The 26075-nt window shown below is 34.5% G+C and overlaps 31 non-coding genes across 31 annotated transcripts; all 31 read left to right on the top strand.

Moving 5' to 3' along the window:
* The first annotated feature begins 101 nt into the window (after positions 1-101).
* TRNAS-GCU (transfer RNA serine (anticodon GCU)) lies at positions 102-183 on the top strand. The gene has a single exon. It is a non-coding gene; the product is annotated as a tRNA-Ser (tRNA).
* A 767-nt stretch (positions 184-950) lies between these two features.
* Positions 951-1032, top strand: TRNAN-GUU (transfer RNA asparagine (anticodon GUU)). Its single transcript has one exon. It is a non-coding gene; the product is annotated as a tRNA-Asn (tRNA).
* Positions 1033-1795: 763 nt separating this feature from the next.
* On the top strand, positions 1796-1877 carry TRNAS-GCU (transfer RNA serine (anticodon GCU)). The gene has a single exon. It is a non-coding gene; the product is annotated as a tRNA-Ser (tRNA).
* A 748-nt stretch (positions 1878-2625) lies between these two features.
* Positions 2626-2707, top strand: TRNAS-GCU (transfer RNA serine (anticodon GCU)). The gene has a single exon. It is a non-coding gene; the product is annotated as a tRNA-Ser (tRNA).
* A 743-nt stretch (positions 2708-3450) lies between these two features.
* TRNAS-GCU (transfer RNA serine (anticodon GCU)) lies at positions 3451-3532 on the top strand. The gene has a single exon. It is a non-coding gene; the product is annotated as a tRNA-Ser (tRNA).
* A 768-nt stretch (positions 3533-4300) lies between these two features.
* TRNAS-GCU (transfer RNA serine (anticodon GCU)) lies at positions 4301-4382 on the top strand. Its single transcript has one exon. It is a non-coding gene; the product is annotated as a tRNA-Ser (tRNA).
* A 743-nt stretch (positions 4383-5125) lies between these two features.
* TRNAS-GCU (transfer RNA serine (anticodon GCU)) lies at positions 5126-5207 on the top strand. Its single transcript has one exon. It is a non-coding gene; the product is annotated as a tRNA-Ser (tRNA).
* A 768-nt stretch (positions 5208-5975) lies between these two features.
* On the top strand, positions 5976-6057 carry TRNAS-GCU (transfer RNA serine (anticodon GCU)). Its single transcript has one exon. It is a non-coding gene; the product is annotated as a tRNA-Ser (tRNA).
* Positions 6058-6824: 767 nt separating this feature from the next.
* Positions 6825-6906, top strand: TRNAS-GCU (transfer RNA serine (anticodon GCU)). The gene has a single exon. It is a non-coding gene; the product is annotated as a tRNA-Ser (tRNA).
* Positions 6907-7673: 767 nt separating this feature from the next.
* TRNAS-GCU (transfer RNA serine (anticodon GCU)) lies at positions 7674-7755 on the top strand. Its single transcript has one exon. It is a non-coding gene; the product is annotated as a tRNA-Ser (tRNA).
* Positions 7756-8518: 763 nt separating this feature from the next.
* TRNAS-GCU (transfer RNA serine (anticodon GCU)) lies at positions 8519-8600 on the top strand. Its single transcript has one exon. It is a non-coding gene; the product is annotated as a tRNA-Ser (tRNA).
* Positions 8601-9348: 748 nt separating this feature from the next.
* Positions 9349-9430, top strand: TRNAS-GCU (transfer RNA serine (anticodon GCU)). The gene has a single exon. It is a non-coding gene; the product is annotated as a tRNA-Ser (tRNA).
* Positions 9431-10173: 743 nt separating this feature from the next.
* TRNAS-GCU (transfer RNA serine (anticodon GCU)) lies at positions 10174-10255 on the top strand. Its single transcript has one exon. It is a non-coding gene; the product is annotated as a tRNA-Ser (tRNA).
* Positions 10256-11008: 753 nt separating this feature from the next.
* TRNAS-GCU (transfer RNA serine (anticodon GCU)) lies at positions 11009-11090 on the top strand. Its single transcript has one exon. It is a non-coding gene; the product is annotated as a tRNA-Ser (tRNA).
* A 771-nt stretch (positions 11091-11861) lies between these two features.
* On the top strand, positions 11862-11946 carry TRNAS-GCU (transfer RNA serine (anticodon GCU)). Its single transcript has one exon. It is a non-coding gene; the product is annotated as a tRNA-Ser (tRNA).
* A 756-nt stretch (positions 11947-12702) lies between these two features.
* TRNAS-GCU (transfer RNA serine (anticodon GCU)) lies at positions 12703-12784 on the top strand. Its single transcript has one exon. It is a non-coding gene; the product is annotated as a tRNA-Ser (tRNA).
* A 772-nt stretch (positions 12785-13556) lies between these two features.
* TRNAS-GCU (transfer RNA serine (anticodon GCU)) lies at positions 13557-13638 on the top strand. The gene has a single exon. It is a non-coding gene; the product is annotated as a tRNA-Ser (tRNA).
* A 767-nt stretch (positions 13639-14405) lies between these two features.
* On the top strand, positions 14406-14487 carry TRNAS-GCU (transfer RNA serine (anticodon GCU)). The gene has a single exon. It is a non-coding gene; the product is annotated as a tRNA-Ser (tRNA).
* Positions 14488-15259: 772 nt separating this feature from the next.
* Positions 15260-15341, top strand: TRNAS-GCU (transfer RNA serine (anticodon GCU)). Its single transcript has one exon. It is a non-coding gene; the product is annotated as a tRNA-Ser (tRNA).
* Positions 15342-16113: 772 nt separating this feature from the next.
* TRNAS-GCU (transfer RNA serine (anticodon GCU)) lies at positions 16114-16195 on the top strand. The gene has a single exon. It is a non-coding gene; the product is annotated as a tRNA-Ser (tRNA).
* A 748-nt stretch (positions 16196-16943) lies between these two features.
* On the top strand, positions 16944-17025 carry TRNAS-GCU (transfer RNA serine (anticodon GCU)). The gene has a single exon. It is a non-coding gene; the product is annotated as a tRNA-Ser (tRNA).
* Positions 17026-17778: 753 nt separating this feature from the next.
* On the top strand, positions 17779-17860 carry TRNAS-GCU (transfer RNA serine (anticodon GCU)). The gene has a single exon. It is a non-coding gene; the product is annotated as a tRNA-Ser (tRNA).
* A 773-nt stretch (positions 17861-18633) lies between these two features.
* TRNAS-GCU (transfer RNA serine (anticodon GCU)) lies at positions 18634-18718 on the top strand. The gene has a single exon. It is a non-coding gene; the product is annotated as a tRNA-Ser (tRNA).
* Positions 18719-19469: 751 nt separating this feature from the next.
* On the top strand, positions 19470-19551 carry TRNAS-GCU (transfer RNA serine (anticodon GCU)). Its single transcript has one exon. It is a non-coding gene; the product is annotated as a tRNA-Ser (tRNA).
* A 748-nt stretch (positions 19552-20299) lies between these two features.
* Positions 20300-20381, top strand: TRNAS-GCU (transfer RNA serine (anticodon GCU)). Its single transcript has one exon. It is a non-coding gene; the product is annotated as a tRNA-Ser (tRNA).
* Positions 20382-21152: 771 nt separating this feature from the next.
* Positions 21153-21234, top strand: TRNAS-GCU (transfer RNA serine (anticodon GCU)). The gene has a single exon. It is a non-coding gene; the product is annotated as a tRNA-Ser (tRNA).
* Positions 21235-21998: 764 nt separating this feature from the next.
* TRNAS-GCU (transfer RNA serine (anticodon GCU)) lies at positions 21999-22080 on the top strand. The gene has a single exon. It is a non-coding gene; the product is annotated as a tRNA-Ser (tRNA).
* Positions 22081-22828: 748 nt separating this feature from the next.
* On the top strand, positions 22829-22910 carry TRNAS-GCU (transfer RNA serine (anticodon GCU)). Its single transcript has one exon. It is a non-coding gene; the product is annotated as a tRNA-Ser (tRNA).
* A 747-nt stretch (positions 22911-23657) lies between these two features.
* On the top strand, positions 23658-23739 carry TRNAS-GCU (transfer RNA serine (anticodon GCU)). The gene has a single exon. It is a non-coding gene; the product is annotated as a tRNA-Ser (tRNA).
* Positions 23740-24511: 772 nt separating this feature from the next.
* TRNAS-GCU (transfer RNA serine (anticodon GCU)) lies at positions 24512-24596 on the top strand. Its single transcript has one exon. It is a non-coding gene; the product is annotated as a tRNA-Ser (tRNA).
* Positions 24597-25352: 756 nt separating this feature from the next.
* TRNAS-GCU (transfer RNA serine (anticodon GCU)) lies at positions 25353-25434 on the top strand. Its single transcript has one exon. It is a non-coding gene; the product is annotated as a tRNA-Ser (tRNA).
* The last annotated feature ends 641 nt before the right edge of the window (positions 25435-26075 follow it).

Here is a 26075-nt window from a genome sequence, read left to right on the forward strand (position 1 = left end):
GCTCGTGATTGTGAAAATGACACAATCTACAAGAACATAAAGAATTGACTTTGAAGTATAACAAGTGGTGTTGGAAAGTTTGCCAGATTGCATACCAGTGAGACGAGGTGGCCGAGTGGTTAAGGTGATGGACTGCTAATCCATTGTTCTCTGCACGCATGGGTTCAAATCCCATCATCGTCGTCACAATGCTCTTTCTGTAGAAGAGGTATTTTTACAAATACTGCATCATAAACCAGCAAGTGAAGCTGACACAAAAATGGCCAAAATAAACAAGTCAAATCAAGAAGTCTACTTTAAGATGAAAAACATGAGCAAGTGTCTTGATATTTGAACATGCATTGTCAATACTACTATCTTGAATTTGTTTGGCAAATGCTTTATTTCCACATGATGGTGGATTAGCTCACAAGTATAGGTTAAAATAATTTATGTTTATATAGTTAAAGTCTATGACATTTCTTGGGCTTTATTAAACTGATATGGGGTGCAGTTAAATTTTTTTACAGCAGAGCCCTTAATATAGGTTAAACCTTATTCCTGCATAATTTTCTTGTTTACATTACAGTGACAGCAAACTCTAAATGGTGATGTTTGTAATATTTGCAGAGATTTGAAATTACTGCAACTCATGTAACATAGTCTGTCACTTCATTAAAGACAAGCATAGAACACATTTAGTGAAAATTAATACATTACTTTTACAGAGAAGGTCATGTTATTGGCCAGAAGTATTAAAAATCATTTTTGTTTGTGAGGTGGATGATGGTGGATTTGTTCACAAGTATCGGTTAAAATTAAATAAATGTTCCTAAAGCCAAGGATGGTTGAAAGTCGACTTACTATCAAGCTCGTGATTGTGAAAATGACACAATCTACAAGCACATAAAGAATTGACTTTAAAGAATAACAAGTGGTGTTGGAAATTTTGCCAAACTGCATACCAGTGAGACGAGGTGGCCGAGTGGTTAAGGCGATGGACTGTTAATCCATTATGCTCTGCACGCATGGGTTCAAATCCCATCCTTGTCGTCACAATGCTCTTTAGGTAGAAGTGGCATTTTTACAAATACTGCTTCATAAACCAGCAAGTGAATCTGACACAAAAATGGCCAAAATAAACAAGTCAAATCAAGAAGTCTACTTTAAGATGGTAAACATGAGCAAGTGCCTTGATATTTGAACATGCAATGTCAATACTCTAGAATTTATTTTGCAAATGCTTTATCCCCCATGATGGTGGATTAGCTCACAAGTATAGGTTAAAATGATTTATGTTTAGATAATTTAAAGTCTATGACATTTCTTGGGCTTTGTTAAACTGATCTGGGATGCAGTTAAATCATTTTTACAGCAGAGCCCTTAATATAGGTTAAACCTTATTCCTGCATAATTTTCTTGTTTACATTACAGTGACAGCAAACTCTAAATGGTGATGTTTGTAATATTTGCAGAGATTTGAAATTACTGTAACTCATGTAACATAGTCTGTCACTTCATTAAAGACAAGCATAGAACACATTTAGTGAAAATTAATACATTACTTTTACAGAGAAGGTCATGTTATTGGCCAGAAGTATTAAAAATCATTTTTGTTTGTGAGGTGGGTAATGGTGGATTTGTTCACAAGTTTCGGTTAAAATTAAATAAATGTTCCTAAAGCCAAGGATGGTTGAAAGTCGACTTGCTATCAAGCTCGTGATTGTGAAAATGACACAATCTACAAGAACATAAAGAATTGACTTTGAAGTATTACAAGTGGTGTTGGAAAGTTTGCCAGATTGCATATAAGTGAGACGAGGTGGCCGAGTGGTTAAGGCGATGGACTGCTAATCCATTGTGCTCTGCACGCATGGGTTCAAATCCCATCCTCGTCGTCACAATGCTTTTTAGGTAGAAGAGGCATTTTTACAAATACTGCTACTGACACACAAATGGCCAAAATAAACAAGTCAAATCAAGAAGTCTACTTTAAGATGGTAAACATGAGCAAGTGTCTTGATATTTGAACATGCAATGTCAATACTACTATCTAGAATTTATTTAGCAAATGCTTTATCCCCCATGATGGTGGATTAGCTCACAAGTATAGGTTAAAATTATTTATGTTTAGATAATTTAAAGTCTATGACATTTCTTGGGCTTTGTTAAACTGATATGGGATGCAGTTAATTTTTTTTACAGCAGAGCCCTTAATATAGGTTAAACCTTATTCCTGCATAATTGTCTTGTTTACATTACAGTGACAGCAAACTCTAAATGGTGATGTTTGTAATATTTGCAGAGATTTGAAATTACTGTAACTCATGTAACATAGTCTGTCACTTCCTTAAAGACAAGCATAGAACACATTTAGTGAAAATTAATACATTACTTTTCCAGAGAAGGTCATGTTATTGGCCAGAAGTATTAAAAATAATTTTTGTTTGTGAGGTGGGTGATGGTGGATTTGTTCACAAGTTTCTGTTAAAATTAAATAAATGTTCCTAAAGCCAAGGATGGTTGAAAGTCGACTTGCTATCAAGCTCGTGATTGTGAAAATGACACAATCTACAAGAACATAAAGAATTGACTTTGAAGTATAACTAGTGGTGTTGGAATGTTTGCCAGATTGCATACCAGTGAGACGAGGTGGCTGAGTGGTTAAGGTGATGGACTGCTAATCCATTGTGCTCTGCACGCATGGGTTCAAATCCCATCCTTGTCGTCACAATGCTTTTTAGGTAGAAGAGGCATTTTTACAAATACTGACACACAAATTGCCAAAATAAACAAGTCAAATCAAGAAGTCTACTTTAAGATGGTAAACATGAGCAAGTGTCTTGATATTTGAACATGCAATGTCAATACTACTATCTAGAATTTATTTTGCAAATGCTTTATCCCCCATGATGGTGGATTAGCTCACAAGTATAGGTTAAAATGATTTATGTTTAGATAATTTAAAGTCTATGACATTTCTTGGGCTTTTTTAAACTGATATGGGATGCAGTTAAAACATTTTTACAGCAGAGCCCTTAATATAGGTTAAACCTTATTCCTGCATAATTTTCTTGTTTACATTACAGTGACAGCAAACTCTAAATGGTGATGTTTGTAATATTTGCAGAGATTTGAAATTACTGTAACTCATGTAACATAGTCTGTCACTTCATTAAAGACAAGCATAGAACACATTTAGTGAAAATTAATACATTACTTTTACAGAGAAGGTCATGTTATTGGCCAGAAGTATTAAAAATAATTTTTGTTTGTGAGGTGGATGATGGTGGATTTGTTCACAAGTATCGGTTAAAATTAAATAAATGTTCCTAAAGCCAAGGATGGTTGAAAGTCGACTTACTATCAAGCTCGTGATTGTGAAAATGACACAATCTACAAGAACATAAAGAATTGACTTTGAAGAATAACAAGTGGTGTTGGAAATTTTGCCAGACTGCATACCAGTGAGACGGGGTGGCCGAGTGGTTAAGGCGATGGACTGCTAATCCATTGTGCTCTGCATGCATGGGTTCAAATCCCATCCTTGTCGTCACAATACTCTTTAGGTAGAAGAGGCATTTTTACAAATACTGCTTCATAAACCAGCAAGTGAAGCTGACACAAAAATGGCCAAAATAAACAAGTCAAATCAAGAAGTCTACTTTAAGATGGTAAACATGCGCAAGTGTCTTGATATTTGAACATGCAATGTCAATACTACTATCTAGAATTTATTTTGCAAATGCTTTATCCCCCATGATGGTGGATTAGCTCACAAGTATAGGTTAAAATGATTTATGTTTAGATAATTTAAAGTCTATGACATTTCTTGGGCTTTGTTAAACTGATATGGGATGCAGTTAAAACATTTTTACAGCAGAGCCCTTAATATAGGTTAAACCTTATTCCTGCATAATTTTCTTGTTTACATTACAGTGACAGCAAACTCTAAATGGTGATGTTTGTAATATTTGCAGAGATTTGAAATTACTGTAACTCATGTAACATAGTCTGTCACTTCCTTAAAGACAAGCATAGAACACATTTAGTGAAAATTAATACATTACTTTTACAGAGAAGGTCATGTTATTGGCCAGAAGTATTAAAAATCATTTTTGTTTGTGAGGTGGGTGATGGTGGATTTGTTCACAAGTTTCGGTTAAAATTAAATAAATGTTCCTAAAGCCAAGGATGGTTGAAAGTCGACTTGCTATCAAGCTCGTGATTGTGAAAATGACACAATCTACAAGAACATAAAGAATTGACTTTGAAGTATAACTAGTGGTGTTGGAAAGTTTGCCAGATTGCATACCAGTGAGACGAGGTGGCTGAGTGGTTAAGGTGATGGACTGCTAATCCATTGTGCTCTGCACGCATGGGTTCAAATCCCATCCTTGTCGTCACAATGCTTTTTAGGTAGAAGAGGCATTTTTACAAATACTGACACACAAATTGCCAAAATAAACAAGTCAAATCAAGAAGTCTACTTTAAGATGGTAAACATGAGCAAGTGTCTTGATATTTGAACATGCAATGTCAATACTACTATCTAGAATTTATTTTGCAAATGCTTTATCCCCCATGATGGTGGATTAGCTCACAAGTATAGGTTAAAATGATTTATGTTTAGATAATTTAAAGTCTATGACATTTCTTGGGCTTTTTTAAACTGATATGGGATGCAGTTAAAACATTTTTACAGCAGAGCCCTTAATATAGGTTAAACCTTATTCCTGCATAATTTTCTTGTTTACATTACAGTGACAGCAAACTCTAAATGGTGATGTTTGTAATATTTGCAGAGATTTGAAATTACTGTAACTCATGTAACATAGTCTGTCACTTCATTAAAGACAAGCATAGAACACATTTAGTGAAAATTAATACATTACTTTTACAGAGAAGGTCATGTTATTGGCCAGAAGTATTAAAAATAATTTTTGTTTGTGAGGTGGATGATGGTGGATTTGTTCACAAGTATCGGTTAAAATTAAATAAATGTTCCTAAAGCCAAGGATGGTTGAAAGTCGACTTACTATCAAGCTCGTGATTGTGAAAATGACACAATCTACAAGAACATAAAGAATTGACTTTGAAGAATAACAAGTGGTGTTGGAAATTTTGCCAGACTGCATACCAGTGAGACGGGGTGGCCGAGTGGTTAAGGCGATGGACTGCTAATCCATTGTGCTCTGCATGCATGGGTTCAAATCCCATCCTTGTCGTCACAATACTCTTTAGGTAGAAGAGGCATTTTTACAAATACTGCTTCATAAACCAGCAAGTGAAGCTGACACAAAAATGGCCAAAATAAACAAGTCAAATCAAGAAGTCTACTTTAAGATGGTAAACATGAGCAAGTGTCTTGATATTTGAACATGCAATGTCAATACTACTATCTAGAATTTATTTTGCAAATGCTTTATCCCCCATGATGGTGGATTAGCTCACAAGTATAGGTTAAAATGATTTATGTTTAGATAATTTAAAGTCTATGACATTTCTTGGGCTTTGTTAAACTGATATGGGATGCAGTTAAAACATTTTTACAGCAGAGCCCTTAATATAGGTTAAACCTTATTCCTGCATAATTTTCTTGTTTACATTACAGTGACAGCAAACTCTAAATGGTGATGTTTGTAATATTTGCAGAGATTTGAAATTACTGTAACTCATGTAACATAGTCTGTCACTTCCTTAAAGACAAGCATAGAACACATTTAGTGAAAATTAATACATTACTTTTACAGAGAAGGTCATGTTATTGGCCAGAAGTATTAAAAATCATTTTTGTTTGTGAGGTGGGTGATGGTGGATTTGTTCACAAGTTTCGGTTAAAATTAAATAAATGTTCCTAAAGCCAAGGATGGTTGAAAGTCGACTTGCTATCAAGCTCGTGATTGTGAAAATGACACAATCTACAAGAACATAAAGAATTGACTTTGAAGTATAAAAAGTGGTGTTGGAAAGTTTGCCAGATTGCATACCAGTGAGATGAGGTGGCCGGGTGGTTAAGGCGATGGACTGCTAATCCATTGTGCTCTGCACACATGTGTTCAAATCCCATACTCGTCATCACAATGCTCTTTCGGCAGAAGAGGCATTTTTACAAATACTGCATCATAAACCAGCAAGTAAAGCTGACACAAAAATGGCCAAAATAAACAAGTCAAATCAAGAAGTCTACTTTAAGATGGTAAACATGAGCAAGTGTCTTGATATTTGAACATGCATTGTCAATACTACTATCTTGAATTTGTTTGGCAAATGCTTTATTTCCCCATGATGGTGGATTAACTCATAAGTATAGGTTAAAATAATTTATGTTTAGATAATTAAAGTCTATGACATTTCTTGGGCTTTATTAAACTGATATGGGGTGCAGTTGAAATTTTTTACAGCAGAGCCCTTAATATAGGTTAAACCGTATTCCTGCATAATTTTCTTGTTTACATTACAGTGACAGCAAACTCTAAATGGTGATGTTTGTAATATTTGCAGAGATTTGAAATTACTGTAACTCATGTAACATAGTCTGTCACTTCATTAACGACAAGCATAGAACACAATTAGTGAAAATTAATACATTACTTTTACAGAGAAGGTCATGTTATTGGCCAGAAGTATTAAAAATCATTTTTGTTTGTGAGGTGGATGATGGTGGATTTGTTCACAAGTATCGGTTAAAATTAAATAAATGTTCCTAAAGCCAAGGATGGTTGAAAGTCGACTTACTATCAAGCTCGTGATTGTGAAAATGACACAATCTACAAGAACATAAAGAATTGACTTTGAAGTATAACAAGTGGTGTTGGAAAGTTTGCCAGATTGCATACCAGTGAGACGAGGTGGCTGAGTGGTTAAGGTGATGGACTGCTAATCCATTGTTCTCTGCACGCATGGGTTCAAATCCCATCCTCGTCGTCACAATGCTCTTTCTGTAGAAGAGGCATTTTTACAAATACTGCATCATAAACCAGCAAGTGAAGCTGACACAAAAATGGCCAAAATAAACAAGTCAAATCAAGAAGTCTACTTTAAGATGAAAAACATGAGCAAGTGTCTTGATATTTGAACATGCATTGTCAATACTACTATCTTGAATTTGTTTGGCAAATGCTTTATTTCCACATGATGGTGGATTAGCTCACAAGTATAGGTTAAAATAATTTATGTTTAGATAGTTAAAGTCTATGACATTTCTTGGGCTTTATTAAACTGATATGGGGTGCAGTTAAAATTTTTTACAGCAGAGCCCTTAATATAGGTTAAACCTTATTCCTGCATAATTTTCTTGTTTACATTACAGTGACAGCAAACTCTAAATGGTGATGTTTGTAATATTTGCAGAGATTTGAAATTACTGTAACTCATGTAACATAGTCTGTCACTTCATTAAAGACAAGCATAGAACACATTTAGTGAAAATTAATACATTACTTTTACAGAGAAGGTCATGTTATTGGCCAGAAGTATTAAAAATCATTTTTGTTTGTGAGGTGGATGATGGTGGATTTGTTCACAAGTATCGGTTAAAATTAAATAAATGTTCCTAAAGCCAAGGATGGTTGAAAGTCGACTTACTATCAAGCTCGTGATTGTGAAAATGACACAATCTACAAGCACATAAAGAATTGACTTTAAAGAATAACAAGTGGTGTTGGAAATTTTGCCAAACTGCATACCAGTGAGACGAGGTGGCCGAGTGGTTAAGGCGATGGACTGCTAATCCATTATGCTCTGCACGCATGGGTTCAAATCCCATCCTTGTCGTCACAATGCTCTTTAGGTAGAAGTGGCATTTTTACAAATACTGCTTCATAAACCAGCAAGTGAATCTGACACAAAAATGGCCAAAAAAAACAAGTCAAATCAAGAAGTCTACTTTAAGATGGTAAACATGAGCAAGTGCCTTGATATATGAACATGCAATGTCAATACTCTAGAATTTATTTTGCAAATGCTTTATCCCCCATGATGGTGGATTAGCTCACAAGTATAGGTTAAAATGATTTATGTTTAGATAATTTAAAGTCTATGACATTTCTTGGGCTTTGTTAAACTGATCTGGGATGCAGTTAAATCATTTTTACAGCAGAGCCCTTAATATAGGTTAAACCTTATTCCTGCATAATTTTCTTGTTTACATTACAGTGACAGCAAACTCTAAATGGTGATGTTTGTAATATTTGCAGAGATTTGAAATTACTGTAACTCATGTAACATAGTCTGTCACTTCATTAAAGACAAGCATAGAACACATTTAGTGAAAATTAATACATTACTTTTACAGAGAAGGTCATGTTATTGGCCAAAAGTATTAAAAATCATTTTTGTTTGTGAGGTGGGTAATGGTGGATTTGTTCACAAGTTTCGGTTAAAATTAAATAAATGTTCCTAAAGCCAAGGATGGTTGAAAGTCGACTTGCTATCAAGCTCGTGATTGTGAAAATGACACAATCTACAAGAACATAAAGAATTGACTTTGAAGTATTACAAGTGGTGTTGGAAAGTTTGCCAGATTGCATATAAGTGAGACGAGGTGGCCGAGTGGTTAAGGCGATGGACTGCTAATCCATTGTGCTCTGCACGCATGGGTTCAAATCCCATCCTCGTCGTCACAATGCTTTTTAGGTAGAAGAGGCATTTTTACAAATACTGCTACTGACACACAAATGGCCAAAATAAACAAGTCAAATCAAGAAGTCTACTTTAAGATGGTAAACATGAGCAAGTGTCTTGATATTTGAACATGCAATGTCAATACTACTATCTAGAATTTATTTAGCAAATGCTTTATCCCCCATGATGGTGGATTAGCTCACAAGTATAGGTTAAAATTATTTATGTTTAGATAATTTAAAGTCTATGACATTTCTTGGGCTTTGTTAAACTGATATGGGATGCAGTTAATTTTTTTTACAGCAGAGCCCTTAATATAGGTTAAACCTTATTCCAGCATAATTGTCTTGTTTACATTACAGTGACAGCAAACTCTAAATGGTGATGTTTGTAATATTTGCAGAGATTTGAAATTACTGTAACTCATGTAACATAGTCTGTCACTTCCTTAAAGACAAGCATAGAACACATTTAGTGAAAATTAATACATTACTTTTCCAGAGAAGGTCATGTTATTGGCCAGAAGTATTAAAAATAATTTTTGTTTGTGAGGTGGGTGATGGTGGATTTGTTCACAAGTTTCGGTTAAAATTAAATAAATGTTCCTAAAGCCAAGGATGGTTGAAAGTCGACTTGCTATCAAGCTCGTGATTGTGAAAATGACACAATCTACAAGAACATAAAGAATTGACTTTGAAGTATAACTAGTGGTGTTGGAATGTTTGCCAGATTGCATACCAGTGAGACGAGGTGGCTGAGTGGTTAAGGCGATGGACTGCTAATCCATTGTGCTCTGCACGCATGGGTTCAAATCCCATCCTCGTCGTCACAATGCTTTTTAGGTAGAAGAGGCATTTTTACAAATACTGACACACAAATTGCCAAAATAAACAAGTCAAATCAAGAAGTCTACTTTAAGATGGTAAACATGAGAAAGTGTCTTGATATTTGAACATGCAATGTCAATACTACTATCTAGAATTTATTTTGCAAATGCTTTATCCCCCATGATGGTGGATTAGCTCACAAGTATAGGTTAAAATGATTTATGTTTAGATAATTTAAAGTCTATGACATTTCTTGGGCTTTTTTAAACTGATATGGGATGCAGTTAAAACATTTTTACAGCAGAGCCCTTAATATAGGTTAAACCTTATTCCTGCATAATTTTCTTGTTTACATTACAGTGACAGCAAACTCTAAATGGTGATGTTTGTAATATTTGCAGAGATTTGAAATTACTGTAACTCATGTAACATAGTCTGTCACTTCCTTAAAGACAAGCATAGAACACATTTAGTGAAAATTAATACATTACTTTTACAGAGAAGGTCATGTTATTGGCCAGAAGTATTAAAAATCATTTTTGTTTGTGAGGTGGGTGATGGTGGATTTGTTCACAAGTTTCGGTTAAAATTAAATAAATGTTCCTAAAGCCTAGGATGGTTGAAAGTCGACTTGCTATCAAGCTCGTGATTGTGAAAATGACACAATCTACAAGAACATAAAGAATTGACTTTGAAGTATAACTAGTGGTGTTGGAATGTTTGCCAGATTGCATACCAGTGAGACGAGGTGGCTGAGTGGTTAAGGCGATGGACTGCTAATCCATTGTGCTCTGCACGCATGGGTTCAAATCCCATCCTCGTCGTCACAATGCTTTTTAGGTAGAAGAGGCATTTTTACAAATACTGCTACTGACACACAAATTGCCAAAATAAACAAGTCAAATCAAGAAGTCTACTTTAAGATGGTAAACATGAGCAAGTGTCTTGATATTTGAACATGCAATGTCAATACTACTATCTAGAATTTATTTTGCAAATGCTTTATTTCCCCATGATGGTGGATTAGCTCACAAGTATAGGTTAAAATAATTTATGTTTAGATAATTAAAGTCTATGACATTTCTTGGGCTTTGTTAAACTGATATGGGGTGTAGTTAAAAAAATTTACAGCAGAGAAAAGCCCTTAATATAGGTTAAACCTTATTCCTGCATAATTTTCTTGTTTACATTACAGTGACAGCAAACTCGAAATGGTGATGTTTGTAATATTTGCAGAGATTTCAAATTACTGTAACTCATGAAAAATAGTCTGTCACTTCATTAAAGACAAGCATAGAACACATTTAGTGAAAATTAATACATTACTTTTACAGAGAAGGTCATGTTATTGGCTAGAAGTATTAAAAATAATTTTTCTTTGTGAGGTGGATGATGGTGGATTTGTTCACAAGTATCGGTTAAAATTAAATAAATGTTCCTAAAGCCAAGGATGGTTGAAAGTCGACTTACTATCAAGCTCGTGATTGTGAAAATGACACAATCTACAAGAACATAAAGAATTGACTTTGAAGTATAACAAGTGGTGTTTGAAAGTTTGCCAGATTGCATACCAGTGAGACAAGGTGGCCGAGTGGTTAAGGCGATGGACTGCTAATCCATTGTGCTTTGCACGCATGGGTTCAAATCCAATCCTCGTCGTCACAATGCTCTTTAGGTAGAAGAGGCATTTTTACAAATACTGCTTCATAAACCAGCAAGTGAAGCTGACACAAAAATGGCCTAAATAAACAAGTCAAATCAAGAAGTCTACTTTAAGATGGTAAACATGAGCAAGTGTCTTGATATTTGAACATGCAATGTCAATACTACTATCTAGAATTTATTTTGCAAATGCTTTATTTCCCCATGATGGTGGATTACCTCACAAGTATAGGTTAAAATAATTTATGTTTAGATAATTAAAGTCTATGACATTTCTTGGGCTTTGTTAAACTGATATGGGGTGCAGTTAAAAAAATTACAGCAGAGAAAACCTCTTAATAAAGGTTAAACCTTATTCCTGCATAATTTTCTTGTTTACATAACAGTGACAGCAAACTCGAAATGGTGATGTTTGTAATATTTGCAGAGATTTCAAATTACTGTAACTCATGAAACATAGTCTGTCACTTCATTAAAGACACGCATAGAACACATTTAGTGAAAATTAATACATTACTTTTACAGAGAAGGTCATGTTATTGGCCAGAAGTATTAAAAATAATTTTTGTTTGTGAGGTGGATGATGGTGGATTTGTTCACAAGTATCGGTTAAAATTAAATAAATGTTCCTAAAGCCAAGGATGGTTGAAAGTCGACTTACTATCAAGCTCGTGATTGTGAAAATGACACAGTCTACAAGAACATAAAGAATTGACTTTGAAGTATAACAAGTGGTGTTGGAAAGTTTGCCAGATTGCATACCAGTGTGACAAGGTGGCCGAGTGGTTAAGGCGATGGACTGCTAATCCATTGTGCTCTGCACGCATGGGTTCGAATCCCATCCTCCTCGTCATAATGCTCTTTAGGTAGAAGAGGCATTTTTACAAATACTGCTTCATAAACCAGCAAGTGAAGCTGACACAAAAATGGCCTAAATCAAGAAGTCTACTTTAAGATGGTAAACATGAGCAAGTGTCTTGATATTTGAACATGCAATGTCAATACTACTATCTAGAATTTATTTTGCAAATGCTTTATTTCCCCATGATGGTGGATTAGCTCACAAGTATAGGTTAAAATAATTTATGTTTAGATAATTAAAGTCTATGACATTTCTTGGGCTTTGTTAAACTGATATGGGGTGTAGTTAAAAAAATTTACAGCAGAGAAAAGCCCTTAACATAGGTTAAACCTTATTCCTGCATAATTTTCTTGTTTACATTACAGTGACAGCAAACTCGAAATGGTGATGTTTGTAATATTTGCAGAGATTTCAAATTACTGTAACTCATGAAAAATAGTCTGTCACTTCATTAAAGACAAGCATAGAACACATTTAGTGAAAATTAATACATTACTTTTACAGATAAGGTCATGTTATTGGCCAGAAGTATTAAAAATAATTTTTGTTTGTGAGGTGGATGATGGTGGATTTATTCACAAGTATCGGTTAAAATTAAATAAATGTTCCTAAAGCCAAGGATGGTTGAAAGTCGACTTACTATCAAGCTCGTGATTGTGAAAATGACACAATCTACAAGAACATAAAGAATTGACTTTGAAGTATAACAAGTGGTGTTGGAAAGTTTGCCAGACTGCATACCAGTGAGACGAGGTGGCTGAGTGGTTAAGGCGATGGACTGCTAATCCATTGTGCTCTGCATGCATGGGTACAAATCCCATCCTTGTCGTCACAATGCTCTTTAGGTAGAAGAGGCATTTTTACAAATACTGCTTCATAAACCAGCAAGTGAAGCTGACACAAAAATTGCCTAAATAAACAAGTCAAATCAAGAAGTCTACTTTAAGATGGTAAACATGAGCAAGTGTCTTGATATTTGAACATGCAATGTCAATACTACTATCTAGAATTTATTTTGCAAATGCTTTATTTCCCCATGATGGTGGATTAGCTCACAAGTATAGGTTAAAATAATTTATGTTTAGATAATTAAAGTCTATGACATTTCTTGGGCTTTGTTAAACTGATATGGGGTGCAGTTAAAAAAATTGACAGCAGAGAAAAGCCCTTAATATAGGTTAAACCTTATTCCTGCATAATTTTCTTGTTTACATTACAGTGACAGCAAACTCGAAATGGTGATGTTTGTAATATTTGCAGAGATTTCAAATTACTGTAACTCATGAAACATAGTCTGTCACTTCATTAAAGACAAGCATAGAACACATTTAGTGAAAATTAATACATTACTTTTACAGAGAAGGTCATGTTATTGGCCAGAAGTATTAAAAATCATTTTTGTTTGTGAGGTGGATGATGGTGGATTTGTTCACAAGTATCGGTTAAAATTAAATAAATGTTCCTAAAGCCAAGGATGGTTGAAAGTCGACTTGCTATCAAGCTCGTGATTGTGAAAATGACACAATCTACAAGAACATAAAGAATTGACTTTGAAGTATTACAAGTGGTGTTGGAAAGTTTGCCACATTGCATACCAATGAGACGAGGTGGCCGAGTGGTTAAGGCGATGGCTTGCTAATCCATTGTGCTCTGCATGCATGGGATCAAATCCCATCCTTGTCATCACAATGCTCTTTAGGTAGAATAGGCATTTTTACAAATACTGCTTCATAAACCAACAAGTGAAGCTGACACAAAAATGGCCTAAATAAACAAGTCACATCAAGAAGTCTACTTTAAGATGGTAAACATGAGCAAGTGTCTTGATATTTGAACATGCAATGTCAATACTACTATCTAGAATTTATTTTGCAAATGCTTTATTTCCCCATGATGGTGGATTAACTCACAAGTATAGGTTAAAATAATTTATGTTTAGATAATTAAAGTCTATGACATTTCTTGGGCTTTATTAAACTGATATGGGGTGCAGTTAAAAAAATTTACAGCAGAGCCCTTAATATAGGTTAAACCTTATTCCTGCATAATTTTCTTGTTTACATTACAGTGACAGCAAACTCTAAATGGTGATGTTTGTAATATTTGCAGAGATTTGAAATTACTGTAACTCATGTAACATAGTCTGTCACTTCATTAAAGACAAGCATAGAACACATTTAGTGAAAATTAATACATTACTTTTACAGAGAAGGTCATGTTATTGGCCAGAAGTATTAAAAATAATTTTTGTTTGTGAGGTGGATGATGGTGGATTTGTTCACAAGTATCGGTTAAAATTAAATAAATGTTCCTAAAGCCAAGGATGGTTGAAAGTCGACTTACTATCAAGCTCGTGATTGTGAAAATGACACAATCTACAAGAACATAAAGAATTGACTTTGAAGAATAACAAGTGGTGTTGGAAATTTTGCCAGACTGCATACCAGTGAGACGGGGTGGCCGAGTGGTTAAGGCGATGGACTGCTAATCCATTGTGCTCTGCATGCATGGGTTCAAATCCCATCCTTGTCGTCACAATACTCTTTAGGTAGAAGAGGCATTTTTACAAATACTGCTTCATAAACCAGCAAGTGAAGCTGACACAAAAATGGCCAAAATAAACAAGTCAAATCAAGAAGTCTACTTTAAGATGGTAAACATGCGCAAGTGTCTTGATATTTGAACATGCAATGTCAATACTACTATCTAGAATTTATTTTGCAAATGCTTTATCCCCCATGATGGTGGATTAGCTCACAAGTATAGGTTAAAATGATTTATGTTTAGATAATTTAAAGTCTATGACATTTCTTGGGCTTTGTTAAACTGATATGGGGTGTAGTTAAAAAAATTTACAGTAGAGAAAAGCCCTTAATATAGGTTAAACCTTATTCCTGCATAATTTTCTTGTTTACATTACAGTGACAGCAAACTCGAAATGGTGATGTTTGTAATATTTGCAGAGATTTCAAATTACTGTAACTCATGAAAAATAGTCTGTCACTTCATTAAAGACAAGCATAGAACACATTTAGTGAAAATGAATACATTACTTTTACAGATAAGGTCATGTTATTGGCCAGAAGTATTAAAAATAATTTTTGTTTGTGAGGTGGATGATGGTGGATTTATTCACAAGTATCGGTTAAAATTAAATAAATGTTCCTAAAGCCAAGGATGGTTGAAAGTCGACTTACTATCAAGCTCGTGATTGTGAAAATAACACAATCTACAAGAACATAAAGAATTGACTTTGAAGTATAACAAGTGGTGTTGGAAAGTTTGGCAGACTGCATACCGGTGAGACGAGGTGGCCGAGTGGTTAAGGCGATGGACTGCTAATCCATTGTGCTCTGCATGCATGGGTTCAAATCCCATCCTCGTCGTCACAATGCTCTTTAGGTAGAAGAGGCATTTTTACAAATACTGCTTCATAAACCAGCAAGTGAAGCTGACACAAAAATTGCCTAAATAAACAAGTCAAATCAAGAAGTCTACTTTAAGATGGTAAACAAGAGCAAGTGTCTTGATATTTGAACATGCAATGTCAATACTACTATCTAGAATTTATTTTGCAAATGCTTTATTTCCCCATGATGGTGGATTAGCTCACAAGTATAGGTTAAAATAATTTATGTTTAGATAATTAAAGTCTATGACATTTCTTGGGCTTTGTTAAACTGATATGGGGTGCAGTTAAAAAAATTTACAGCAGAGAAAAGCCCTTAATATAGGTTAAACCTTATTCCTGCATAATTTTCTTGTTTACATTACAGTGACAGCAAACTCTAAATGGTGATGTTTGTAATATTTGCAGAGATTTGAAATTACTGTAACTCATGTAACATAGTCTGTCACTTCATTAAAGACAAGCATAGAACACATTTAGTGAAAATTAATACATTACTTTTACAGAGAAGGTCATGTTATTGGCCAGAAGTATTAAAAATCATTTTTGTTTGTGAGGTGGGTAATGGTGGATTTGTTCACAAGTTTCGGTTAAAATTAAATAAATGTTCCTAAAGCCAAGGATGGTTGAAAGTCGACTTGCTATCAAGCTCGTGATTGTGAAAATGACACAATCTACAAGAACATAAAGAATTGACTTTGAAGTATTACAAGTGGTGTTGGAAAGTTTGCCAGATTGCATATAAGTGAGACGAGGTGGCCGAGTGGTTAAGGCGATGGACTGCTAATCCATTGTGCTCTGCACGCATGGGTTCAAATCCCATCCTCGTCGTCACAATGCTTTTTAGGTAGAAGAGGCATTTTTACAAATACTGCTACTGACACACAAATGGCCAAAATAAACAAGTCAAATCAAGAAGTCTACTTTAAGATGGTAAACATGAGCAAGTGTCTTGATATTTGAACATGCAATGTCAGTACTACTATCTAGAATTTATTTAGCAAATGCTTTATCCCCCATGATGGTGGATTAGCTCACAAGTATAGGTTAAAATTATTTATGTTTAGATAATTTAAAGTCTATGACATTTCTTGGGCTTTGTTAAACTGATATGGGATGCAGTTAATTTTTTTTACAGCAGAGCCCTTAATATAGGTTAAACCTTATTCCTGCATAATTGTCTTGTTTACATTACAGTGACAGCAAACTCTAAATGGTGATGTTTGTAATATTTGCAGAGATTTGAAATTACTGTAACTCATGTAACATAGTCTGTCACTTCCTTAAAGACAAGCATAGAACACATTTAGTGAAAATTAATACATTACTTTTACAGAGAAGGTCATGTTATTGGCCAGAAGTATTAAAAATCATTTTTGTTTGTGAGGTGGGTGATGGTGGATTTGTTCACAAGTTTCGGTTAAAATTAAATAAATGTTCCTAAAGCCTAGGATGGTTGAAAGTCGACTTGCTATCAAGCTCGTGATTGTGAAAATGACACAATCTACAAGAACATAAAGAATTGACTTTGAAGTATAACTAGTGGTGTTGGAATGATTGCCAGATTGCATACCAGTGAGACGAGGTGGCTGAGTGGTTAAGGCGATGGACTGCTAATCCATTGTGCTCTGCACGTATGGGTTCAAATCCCATCCTCGTCGTCACAATGCTTTTTAGGTAGAAGAGGCATTTTTACAAATACTGCTACTGACACACAAATTGCCAAAATAAACAAGTCAAATCAAGAAGTCTACTTTAAGATGGTAAACATGAGCAAGTGTCTTGATATTTGAACATGCAATGTCAATACTACTATCTAGAATTTATTTTGCAAATGCTTTATTTCCCCATGATGGTGGATTAGCTCACAAATATAGGTTAAAATAATTTATGTTTAGATAATTAAAGTCTATGACATTTCTTGGGCTTTGTTAAACTGATATGGGGTGTAGTTAAAAAAATTTACAGCAGAGAAAAGCCCTTAATATAGGTTAAACCTTATTCCTGCATAATTTTCTTGTTTACATTACAGTGACAGCAAACTCGAAATGGTGATGTTTGTAATATTTGCAGAGATTTCAAATTACTGTAACTCATGAAAAATAGTCTGTCACTTCATTAAAGACAAGCATAGAACACATTTAGTGAAAATTAATACATTACTTTTACAGAGAAGGTCATGTTATTGGCCAGAAGTATTAAAAATAATTTTTGTTTGTGAGGTGGATGATGGTGGATTTGTTCACAAGTATCGGTTAAAATTAAATAAATGTTCCTAAAGCCAAGGATGGTTGAAAGTCGACTTACTATCAAGCTCGTGATTGTGAAAATGACACAATCTACAAGAACATAAAGAATTGACTTTGAAGTATAACAAGTGGTGTTTGAAAGTTTGCCAGATTGCATACCAGTGAGACAAGGTGGCCGAGTGGTTAAGGCGATGGACTGCTAATCCATTGTGCTTTGCACGCATGGGTTCAAATCCAATCCTCGTCGTCACAATGCTCTTTAGGTAGAAGAGGCATTTTTACAAATACTGCTTCATAAACCAGCAAGTGAAGCTGACACAAAAATGGCCTAAATAAACAAGTCAAATCAAGAAGTCTACTTTAAGATGGTAAACATAAGCAAGTGTCTTGATATTTGAACATGCAATGTCAATACTACTATCTAGAATTTATTTTGCAAATGCTTTATTTCCCCATGATGGTGGATTACCTCACAAGTATAGGTTAAAATAATTTATGTTTAGATAATTAAAGTCTATGACATTTCTTGGGCTTTGTTAAACTGATATGGGGTGCAGTTAAAAAAAAATTACAGCAGAGAAAACCCCTTAATAAAGGTTAAACCTTATTCCTGCATAATTTTCTTGTTTACATAACAGTGACAGCAAACTCGAAATGGTGATGTTTGTAATATTTGCAGAGATTTCAAATTACTGTAACTCATGAAACATAGTCTGTCACTTCATTAAAGACAAGCATAGAACACATTTAGTGAAAATTAATACATTACTTTTACAGAGAAGGTCATGTTATTGGCCAGAAGTATTAAAAATAATTTTTGTTTGTGAGGTGGATGATGGTGGATTTGTTCACAAGTATCGGTTAAAATTAAATAAATGTTCCTAAAGCCAAGGATGGTTGAAAGTCGACTTACTATCAAGCTCGTGATTGTGAAAATGACACAGTCTACAAGAACATAAAGAATTGACTTTGAAGTATAACAAGTGGTGTTGGAAAGTTTGCCAGATGGCATACCAGTGTGACAAGGTGGCCGAGTGGTTAAGGCGATGGACTGCTAATCCATTGTGCTCTGCACACATGGGTTCGAATCCCATCCTCCTCGTCATAATGCTCTTTAGGTAGAAGAGGCATTTTTACAAATACTGCTTCATAAACCAGCAAGTGAAGCTGACACAAAAATAGCCTAAATCAAGAAGTCTACTTTAAGATGGTAAACATGAGCAAGTGTCTTGATATTTGAACATGCAATGTCAATACTACTATCTAGAATTTATTTTGCAAATGCTTTATTTCCCCATGATGGTGGATTAGCTCACAAGTATAGGTTAAAATAATTTATGTTTAGATAATTAAAGTCTATGACATTTCTTGGGCTTTATTAAACTGATATGGGGTGCAGTTAAATTTTTTTACAGCAGAGCCCTTAATATAGGTTAAACCTTATTCCTGCATAATTTTCTTGTTTACATTACAGTGACAGCAAACTCTAAATGGTGATGTTTGTAATATTTGCAGAGATTTGAAATTACTGTAACTCATGTAACATAGTCTGTCACTTCATTAAAGACAAGCATAGAACACATTTAGTGAAAATTAATACATTACTTTTACAGAGAAGGTCATGTTATTGGCCAGAAGTATTAAAAATAATTTTTGTTTGTGAGGTAGATGATGGTGGATTTGTTCACAAGTATCGGTTAAAATTAAATAAATGTTCCTAAAGCCAAGGATGGTTGAAAGTCGACTTACTATCAAGCTCGTGATTGTGAAAATGACACAATCTACAAGAACATAAAGAATTGACTTTGAAGAATAACAAGTGGTGTTGGAAATTTTGCCAGACTGCATACCAGTGAGACGGGGTGGCCGAGTGGTTAAGGCGATGGACTGCTAATCCATTGTGCTCTGCATGCATCGGTTCAAATCCCATCCTCGTCGTCACAATGCTTTTTAGGTAGAAGAGGCATTTTTACAAATACTGCTACTGACACACAAATGGCCAAAATAAACAAGTCAAATCAAGAAGTCTACTTTAAGATGGTAAACATGAGCAAGTGTCTTGATATTTGAACATGCAATGTCAATACTACTATCTAGAATTTATTTTGCAAATGCTTTATCCCCCATGATGGTGGATTAGCTCACAAGTATAGGTTAAAATGATTTATGTTTAGATAATTAAAGTCTATGACATTTCTTGGGCTTTGTTAAACTGATATGGGATGCAGTTAAATTTTTTTTACAGCAGAGCCCTTAATATAGGTTAAACCTTATTCCTGCATAATTTTCTTGTTTACATTACAGTGACAGCAAACTCTAAATGGTAATGTTTGTAATATTTGCTGAGATTTGAAATTACTGTAACTCATGTAACATAGTCTGTCACCTTATTAAAGACAAGCATAGAACACATTTAGTGAAAATGAATACATTACTTTTACAGAGAAGGTCATGTTATTGGCCAGAAGTATTAAAAATCATTTTTGTTTGTGAGGTGGGTGATGGTGGATTTGTTCACAAGTTTCGGTTAAAATTAAATAAATGTTCCTAAAGCCAAGGATGGTTGAAAGTCGACTTGCTATCAAGCTCGTGATTGTGAAAATGACACAATCTACAAGAACATAAAGAATTGACTTTGAAGTATAAAAAGTGGTGTTGGAAAGTTTGCCAGATTGCATGCCAGTGAGATGAGGTGGCTGAGTGGTTAAGGCGATGGTCTGCTAATCCATTGTGCTCTGCACGCATGTGTTCAAATCCCATACTCGTCATCACAATGCTCTTTCGGCAGAAGAGGCATTTTTACAAATACTGCATCATAAACCAGCAAGTGAAGCTGACACAAAAATGGCCAAAATAAACAAGTCAAATCAAGAAGTCTACTTTAAGATGGTAAACATGAGCAAGTGTCTTGATATTTGAACATGCAATGTCAATACTACTATCTAGAATTTATTTTGCAAATGCTTTATCCCCCATGATGGTGGATTAGCTCACAAGTATAGGTTAAAATGATTTATGTTTAGATAATTAAAGTCTATGACATTTCTTGGGCTTTGTTAAACTGATATGGGGTGCAGTTAAAAAAAATTACAGCAGAGAAAACCCCTTAATAAAGGTTAAACCTTATTCCTGCATAATTTTCTTGTTTACATTACAGTGACAGCAAACTCTAAATGGTGATGTTTGTAATATTTGCAGAGATTTGAAATTACTGTAACTCATGTAACATAGTCTGTCACTTCATTAAAGACAAGCATAGAACACATTTAGTGAAAATTAATACATTACTTTTACAGAGAAGGTCATGTTATTGGCCAGAAGTATTAAAAATCATTTTTGTTTGTGAGGTGGATGATGGTGGATTTGTTCACAAGTATCGGTTAAAATTAAATAAATGTTCCTAAAGCCAAGGATGGTTGAAAGTCGACTTACTATCAAGCTCGTGATTGTGAAAATGACACAATCTACAAGAACATAAAGAATTGACTTTAAAGAATAACAAGTGGTGTTGGAAATTTTGCCAGACTGCATACCAGTGAGACGAGGTGGCCGAGTGGTTAAGGCGATGGACTGCTAATCCATTGTGCTCTGCACGCATGGGTTCAAATCCCATCCTTGTCGTCACAATGCTCTTTAGGTAGAAGTGGCATTTTTACAAATACTGCTTCATAAACCAGCAAGTGAATCTGACACAAAAATGGCCAAAATAAAACAAGTCAAATCAAGAAGTCTACTTTAAGATGGTAAACATGAGCAAGTTCCTTGATATTTGAACATGCAATGTCAATACTCTAGAATTTATTTTGCAAATGCTTTATCCCCCATGATGGTGGATTAGCTCACAAGTATAGGTTAAAATGATTTATGTTTAGATAATTTAAAGTCTATGACATTTCTTGGGCTTTGTTAAACTGATCTGGGATGCAGTTAAAACATTTTTACAGCAGAGCCCTTAATATAGGTTAAACCTTATTCCTGCATAATTTTCTTGTTTACATTACAGTGACAGCAAACTCTAAATGGTGATGTTTGTAATATTTGCAGAGATTTGAAATTACTGTAACTCATGTAACATAGTCTGTCACTTCATTAAAGACAAGCATAGAACACATTTAGTGAAAATTAATACATTACTTTTACAGAGAAGGTCATGTTATTGTCCAGAAGTATTAAAAATCATTTTTGTTTGTGAGGTGGGTAATGGTGGATTTGTTCACAAGTTTCGGTTAAAATTAAATAAATGTTCCTAAAGCCAAGGATGGTTGAAAGTCGACTTGCTATCAAGCTCGTGATTGTGAAAATGACACAATCTACAAGAACATAAAGAATTGACTTTGAAGTATTACAAGTGGTGTTGGAAAGTTTGCCAGATTGCATATAAGTGAGACGAGGTGGCCGAGTGGTTAAGGCGATGGACTGCTAATCCATTGTGCTCTGCACGCATGGGTTCAAATCCCATCCTCGTCGTCACAATGCTTTTTAGGAGGAAGAGGCATTTTTACAAATACTGCTACTGACACACAAATGGCCAAAATAAACAAGTCAAATCAAGAAGTCTACTTTAAGATTGTAAACATGAGCAAGTGTCTTGATATTTGAACATGCAATGTCAATACTACTATCTAGAATTTATTTTGCAAATGCTTTATCCCCCATGATGGTGGATTAGCTCACAAGTATAGGTTAAAATGATTTATGTTTAGATAATTTAAAGTCTATGACATTTCTTGGGCTTTGTTAAACTGATATGGGATGCAGTTAAATTTTTTTACAGCAGAGCCCTTAATATAGGTTAAACCTTATTCCTGCATAATTGTCTTGTTTACATTACAGTGACAGCAAACTCTAAATGGTGATGTTTGTAATATTTGCAGAGATTTGAAATTACTGTAACTCATGTAACATAGTCTGTCACTTCCTTAAAGACAAGCATAGAACACATTTAGTGAAAATTAATACATTACTTTTCCAGAGAAGGTCATGTTATTGGCCAGAAGTATTAAAAATAATTTTTGTTTGTGAGGTGGGTGATGGTGGATTTGTTCACAAGTTTCGGTTAAAATTAAATAAATGTTCCTAAAGCCAAGGATGGTTGAAAGTCGACTTGCTATCAAGCTCGTGATTGTGAAAATGACACAATCTACAAGAACATAAAGAATTGACTTTGAAGTATAACTAGTGGTGTTGGAATGTTTGCCAGATTGCATACCAGTGAGACGAGGTGGCTGAGTGGTTAAGGGGATGGACTGCTAATCCATTGTGCTCTGCACGCATGGGTTCAAATCCCATCCTCGTCGTCACAATGCTTTTTAGGTAGAAGAGGCATTTTTACAAATACTGACACACAAATTGCCAAAATAAACAAGTCAAATCAAGAAGTCTACTTTAAGATGGTGAACATGAGCAAGTGTCTTGATATTTGAACATGCAATGTCAATACTACTATCTAGAATTTATTTTGCAAATGCTTTATTTCCCCATGATGGTGGATTAGCTCACAAGTATAGGTTAAAATAATTTATGTTTAGATAATTAAAGTCTATGACATTTCTTGGGCTTTGTTAAACTGATATGGGGTGTAGTTAAAAAAATTTACAGCAGAGAAAAGCCCTTAATATAGGTTAAACCTTATTCCTGCATAATTTTCTTGTTTACATTACAGTGACAGCAAACTCGAAATGGTGATGTTTGTAATATTTGCAGAGATTTCAAATTACTGTAACTCATGAAAAATAGTCTGTCACTTCATTAAAGACAAGCATAGAACACATTTAGTGAAAATTAATACATTACTTTTACAGAGAAGGTCATGTTATTGGCCAGAAGTATTAAAAATAATTTTTGTTTGTGAGGTGGATGATGGTGGATTTGTTCACAAGTATCGGTTAAAATTAAATAAATGTTCCTAAAGCCAAGGATGGTTGAACGTCGACTTACTATCAAGCTCGTGATTGTGAAAATGACACAATCTACAAGAACATAAAGAATTGACTTTGAAGTATAACAAGTGGTGTTTGAAAGTTTGCCAGATTGTATACCAGTGAGACAAGGTGGCCGAGTGGTTAAGGCGATGGACTGCTAATCCATTGTGCTTTGCACGCATGGGTTCAAATCCAATCCTCGTCGTCACAATGCTCTTTAGGTAGAAGAGGCATTTTTACAAATACTGCTTCATAAACCAGCAAGTGAAGCTGACACAAAAATGGCCTAAATAAACAAGTCAAATCAAGAAGTCTACTTTAAGATGGTAAACATGAGCAAGTGTCTTGATATTTGAACATGCAATGTCAATACTACTATCTAGAATTTATTTTGCAAATGCTTTATTTCCCCATGATGGTGGATTACCTCACAAGTATAGGTTAAAATAATTTATGTTTAGATAATTAAAGTCTATGACATTTCTTGGGCTTTGTTAAACTGATATGGGGTGCAGTTAAAAAAATTTACAGCAGAGAAAACCCCTTAATATAGGTTAAACCTTATTCCTGCATAATTTTCTTGTTTACATTACAGTGACAGCAAACTCGAAATGGTGATGTTTGTAATATTTGCAGAGATTTCAAATTACTGTAACTCATGAAACATAGTCTGTCACTTCATTAAAGACAAGCATAGAACACATTTAGTGAAAATTAATACATTACTTTTACAGAGAAGGTCATGTTATTGGCCAGAAGTATTAAAAATCATTTTTGTTTGTGAGGTGGATGATGGTGGATTTGTTCACAAGTATCGGTTAAAATTAAATAAATGTTCCTAAAGCCAAGGATGGTTGAAAGTCGACTTACTATCAAGCTCGTGATTGTGAAAATGACACAATCTACAAGAACATAAAGAATTGACTTTGAAGTATAACAAGTGGTGTTGGAAAGTTTGCCAGATTGCATACCAGTGTGACAAGGTGGCCGAGTGGTTAAGGCGATGGACTGCTAATCCATTGTGCTCTGCACGCATGGGTTCGAATCCCATCCTCCTCGTCACAATGCTCTTTAGGTAGAAGAGGCATTTTTACAAATACTGCTTCATAAACCAGCAAGTGAAGCTGACACAAAAATGGCCTAAATCAAGAAGTCTACTTTAAGATGGTAAACATGAGCAAGTGTCTTGATATTTGAACATGCAATGTCAATACTACTATCTAGAATTTATTTTGCAAATGCTTTATTTCCCCATGATGGTGGATTAGCTCACAAGTATAGGTTAAAATAATTTATGTTTAGATAATTAAAGTCTATGACATTTCTTGGGCTTTGTTAAACTGATATGGGGTGCAGTTATAAAAATTTACAGCAGATTAAAGCCCTTAATATAGGTTAAACCTTATTCCTGCATAATTTTCTTGTTTACATTACAGTGACAGCAAACTCGAAATGGTGATGTTTGTAATATTTGCAGAGATTTCAAATTACTGTAACTCATGAAACATAGTCTGTCACTTCATTAAAGACAAGCATAGAACACATTTAGTGAAAATTAATACATTACTTTTACAGAGAAGGTCATGTTATTGGCCAGAAGTATTAAAAATCATTTTTGTTTGTGAGGTGGATGATGGTGGATTTGTTCACAAGTATCGGTTAAAATTAAATAAATGTTCCTAAAGCCAAGGATGGTTGAAAGTCGACTTACTATCAAGCTCGTGATTGTGAAAATGACACAATCTACAAGAACATAAAGAATTGACTTTGAAGAATAACAAGTGGTGTTGGAAATTTTGCCAGACTGCATACCAGTGAGACGGGGTGGCCGAGTGGTTAAGGCGATGGACTGCTAATCCATTGTGCTCTGCATGCATGGGTTCAAATCCCATCCTTGTCGTCACAATACTCTTTAGGTAGAAGAGGCATTTTTACAAATACTGCTTCATAAACCAGCAAGTGAAGCTGACACAAAAATGGCCAAAATAAACAAGTCAAATCAAGAAGTCTACTTTAAGATGGTAAACATGCGCAAGTGTCTTGATATTTGAACATGCAATGTCAATACTACTATCTAGAATTTATTTTGCAAATGCTTTATCCCCCATGATGGTGGATTACTGTAGCTCACAAGTATAGGTTAAAATGATTTATGTTTAGATAATTTAAAGTCTATGACATTTCTTGGGCTTTGTTAAACTGATATGGGATGCAGTTAAAACATTTTTACAGCAGAGCCCTTAATATAGGTTAAACCTTATTCCTGCATAATTTTCTTGTTTACATTACAGTGACAGCAAACTCTAAATGGTGATGTTTGTAATATTTGCAGAGATTTGAAATTACTGTAACTCATGTAACATAGTCTGTCACTTCCTTAAAGACAAGCATAGAACACATTTAGTGAAAATTAATACATTACTTTTACAGAGAAGGTCATGTTATTGGCCAGAAGTATTAAAAATCATTTTTGTTTGTGAGGTGGGTGATGGTGGATTTGTTCACAAGTTTCGGTTAAAATTAAATAAATGTTCCTAAAGC

Source organism: Pseudophryne corroboree, chromosome 11 (genome assembly GCF_028390025.1).
Source record: "Pseudophryne corroboree isolate aPseCor3 chromosome 11, aPseCor3.hap2, whole genome shotgun sequence".
In the NCBI taxonomy this organism is placed as follows: Eukaryota; Metazoa; Chordata; class Amphibia; order Anura; family Myobatrachidae; genus Pseudophryne; species Pseudophryne corroboree.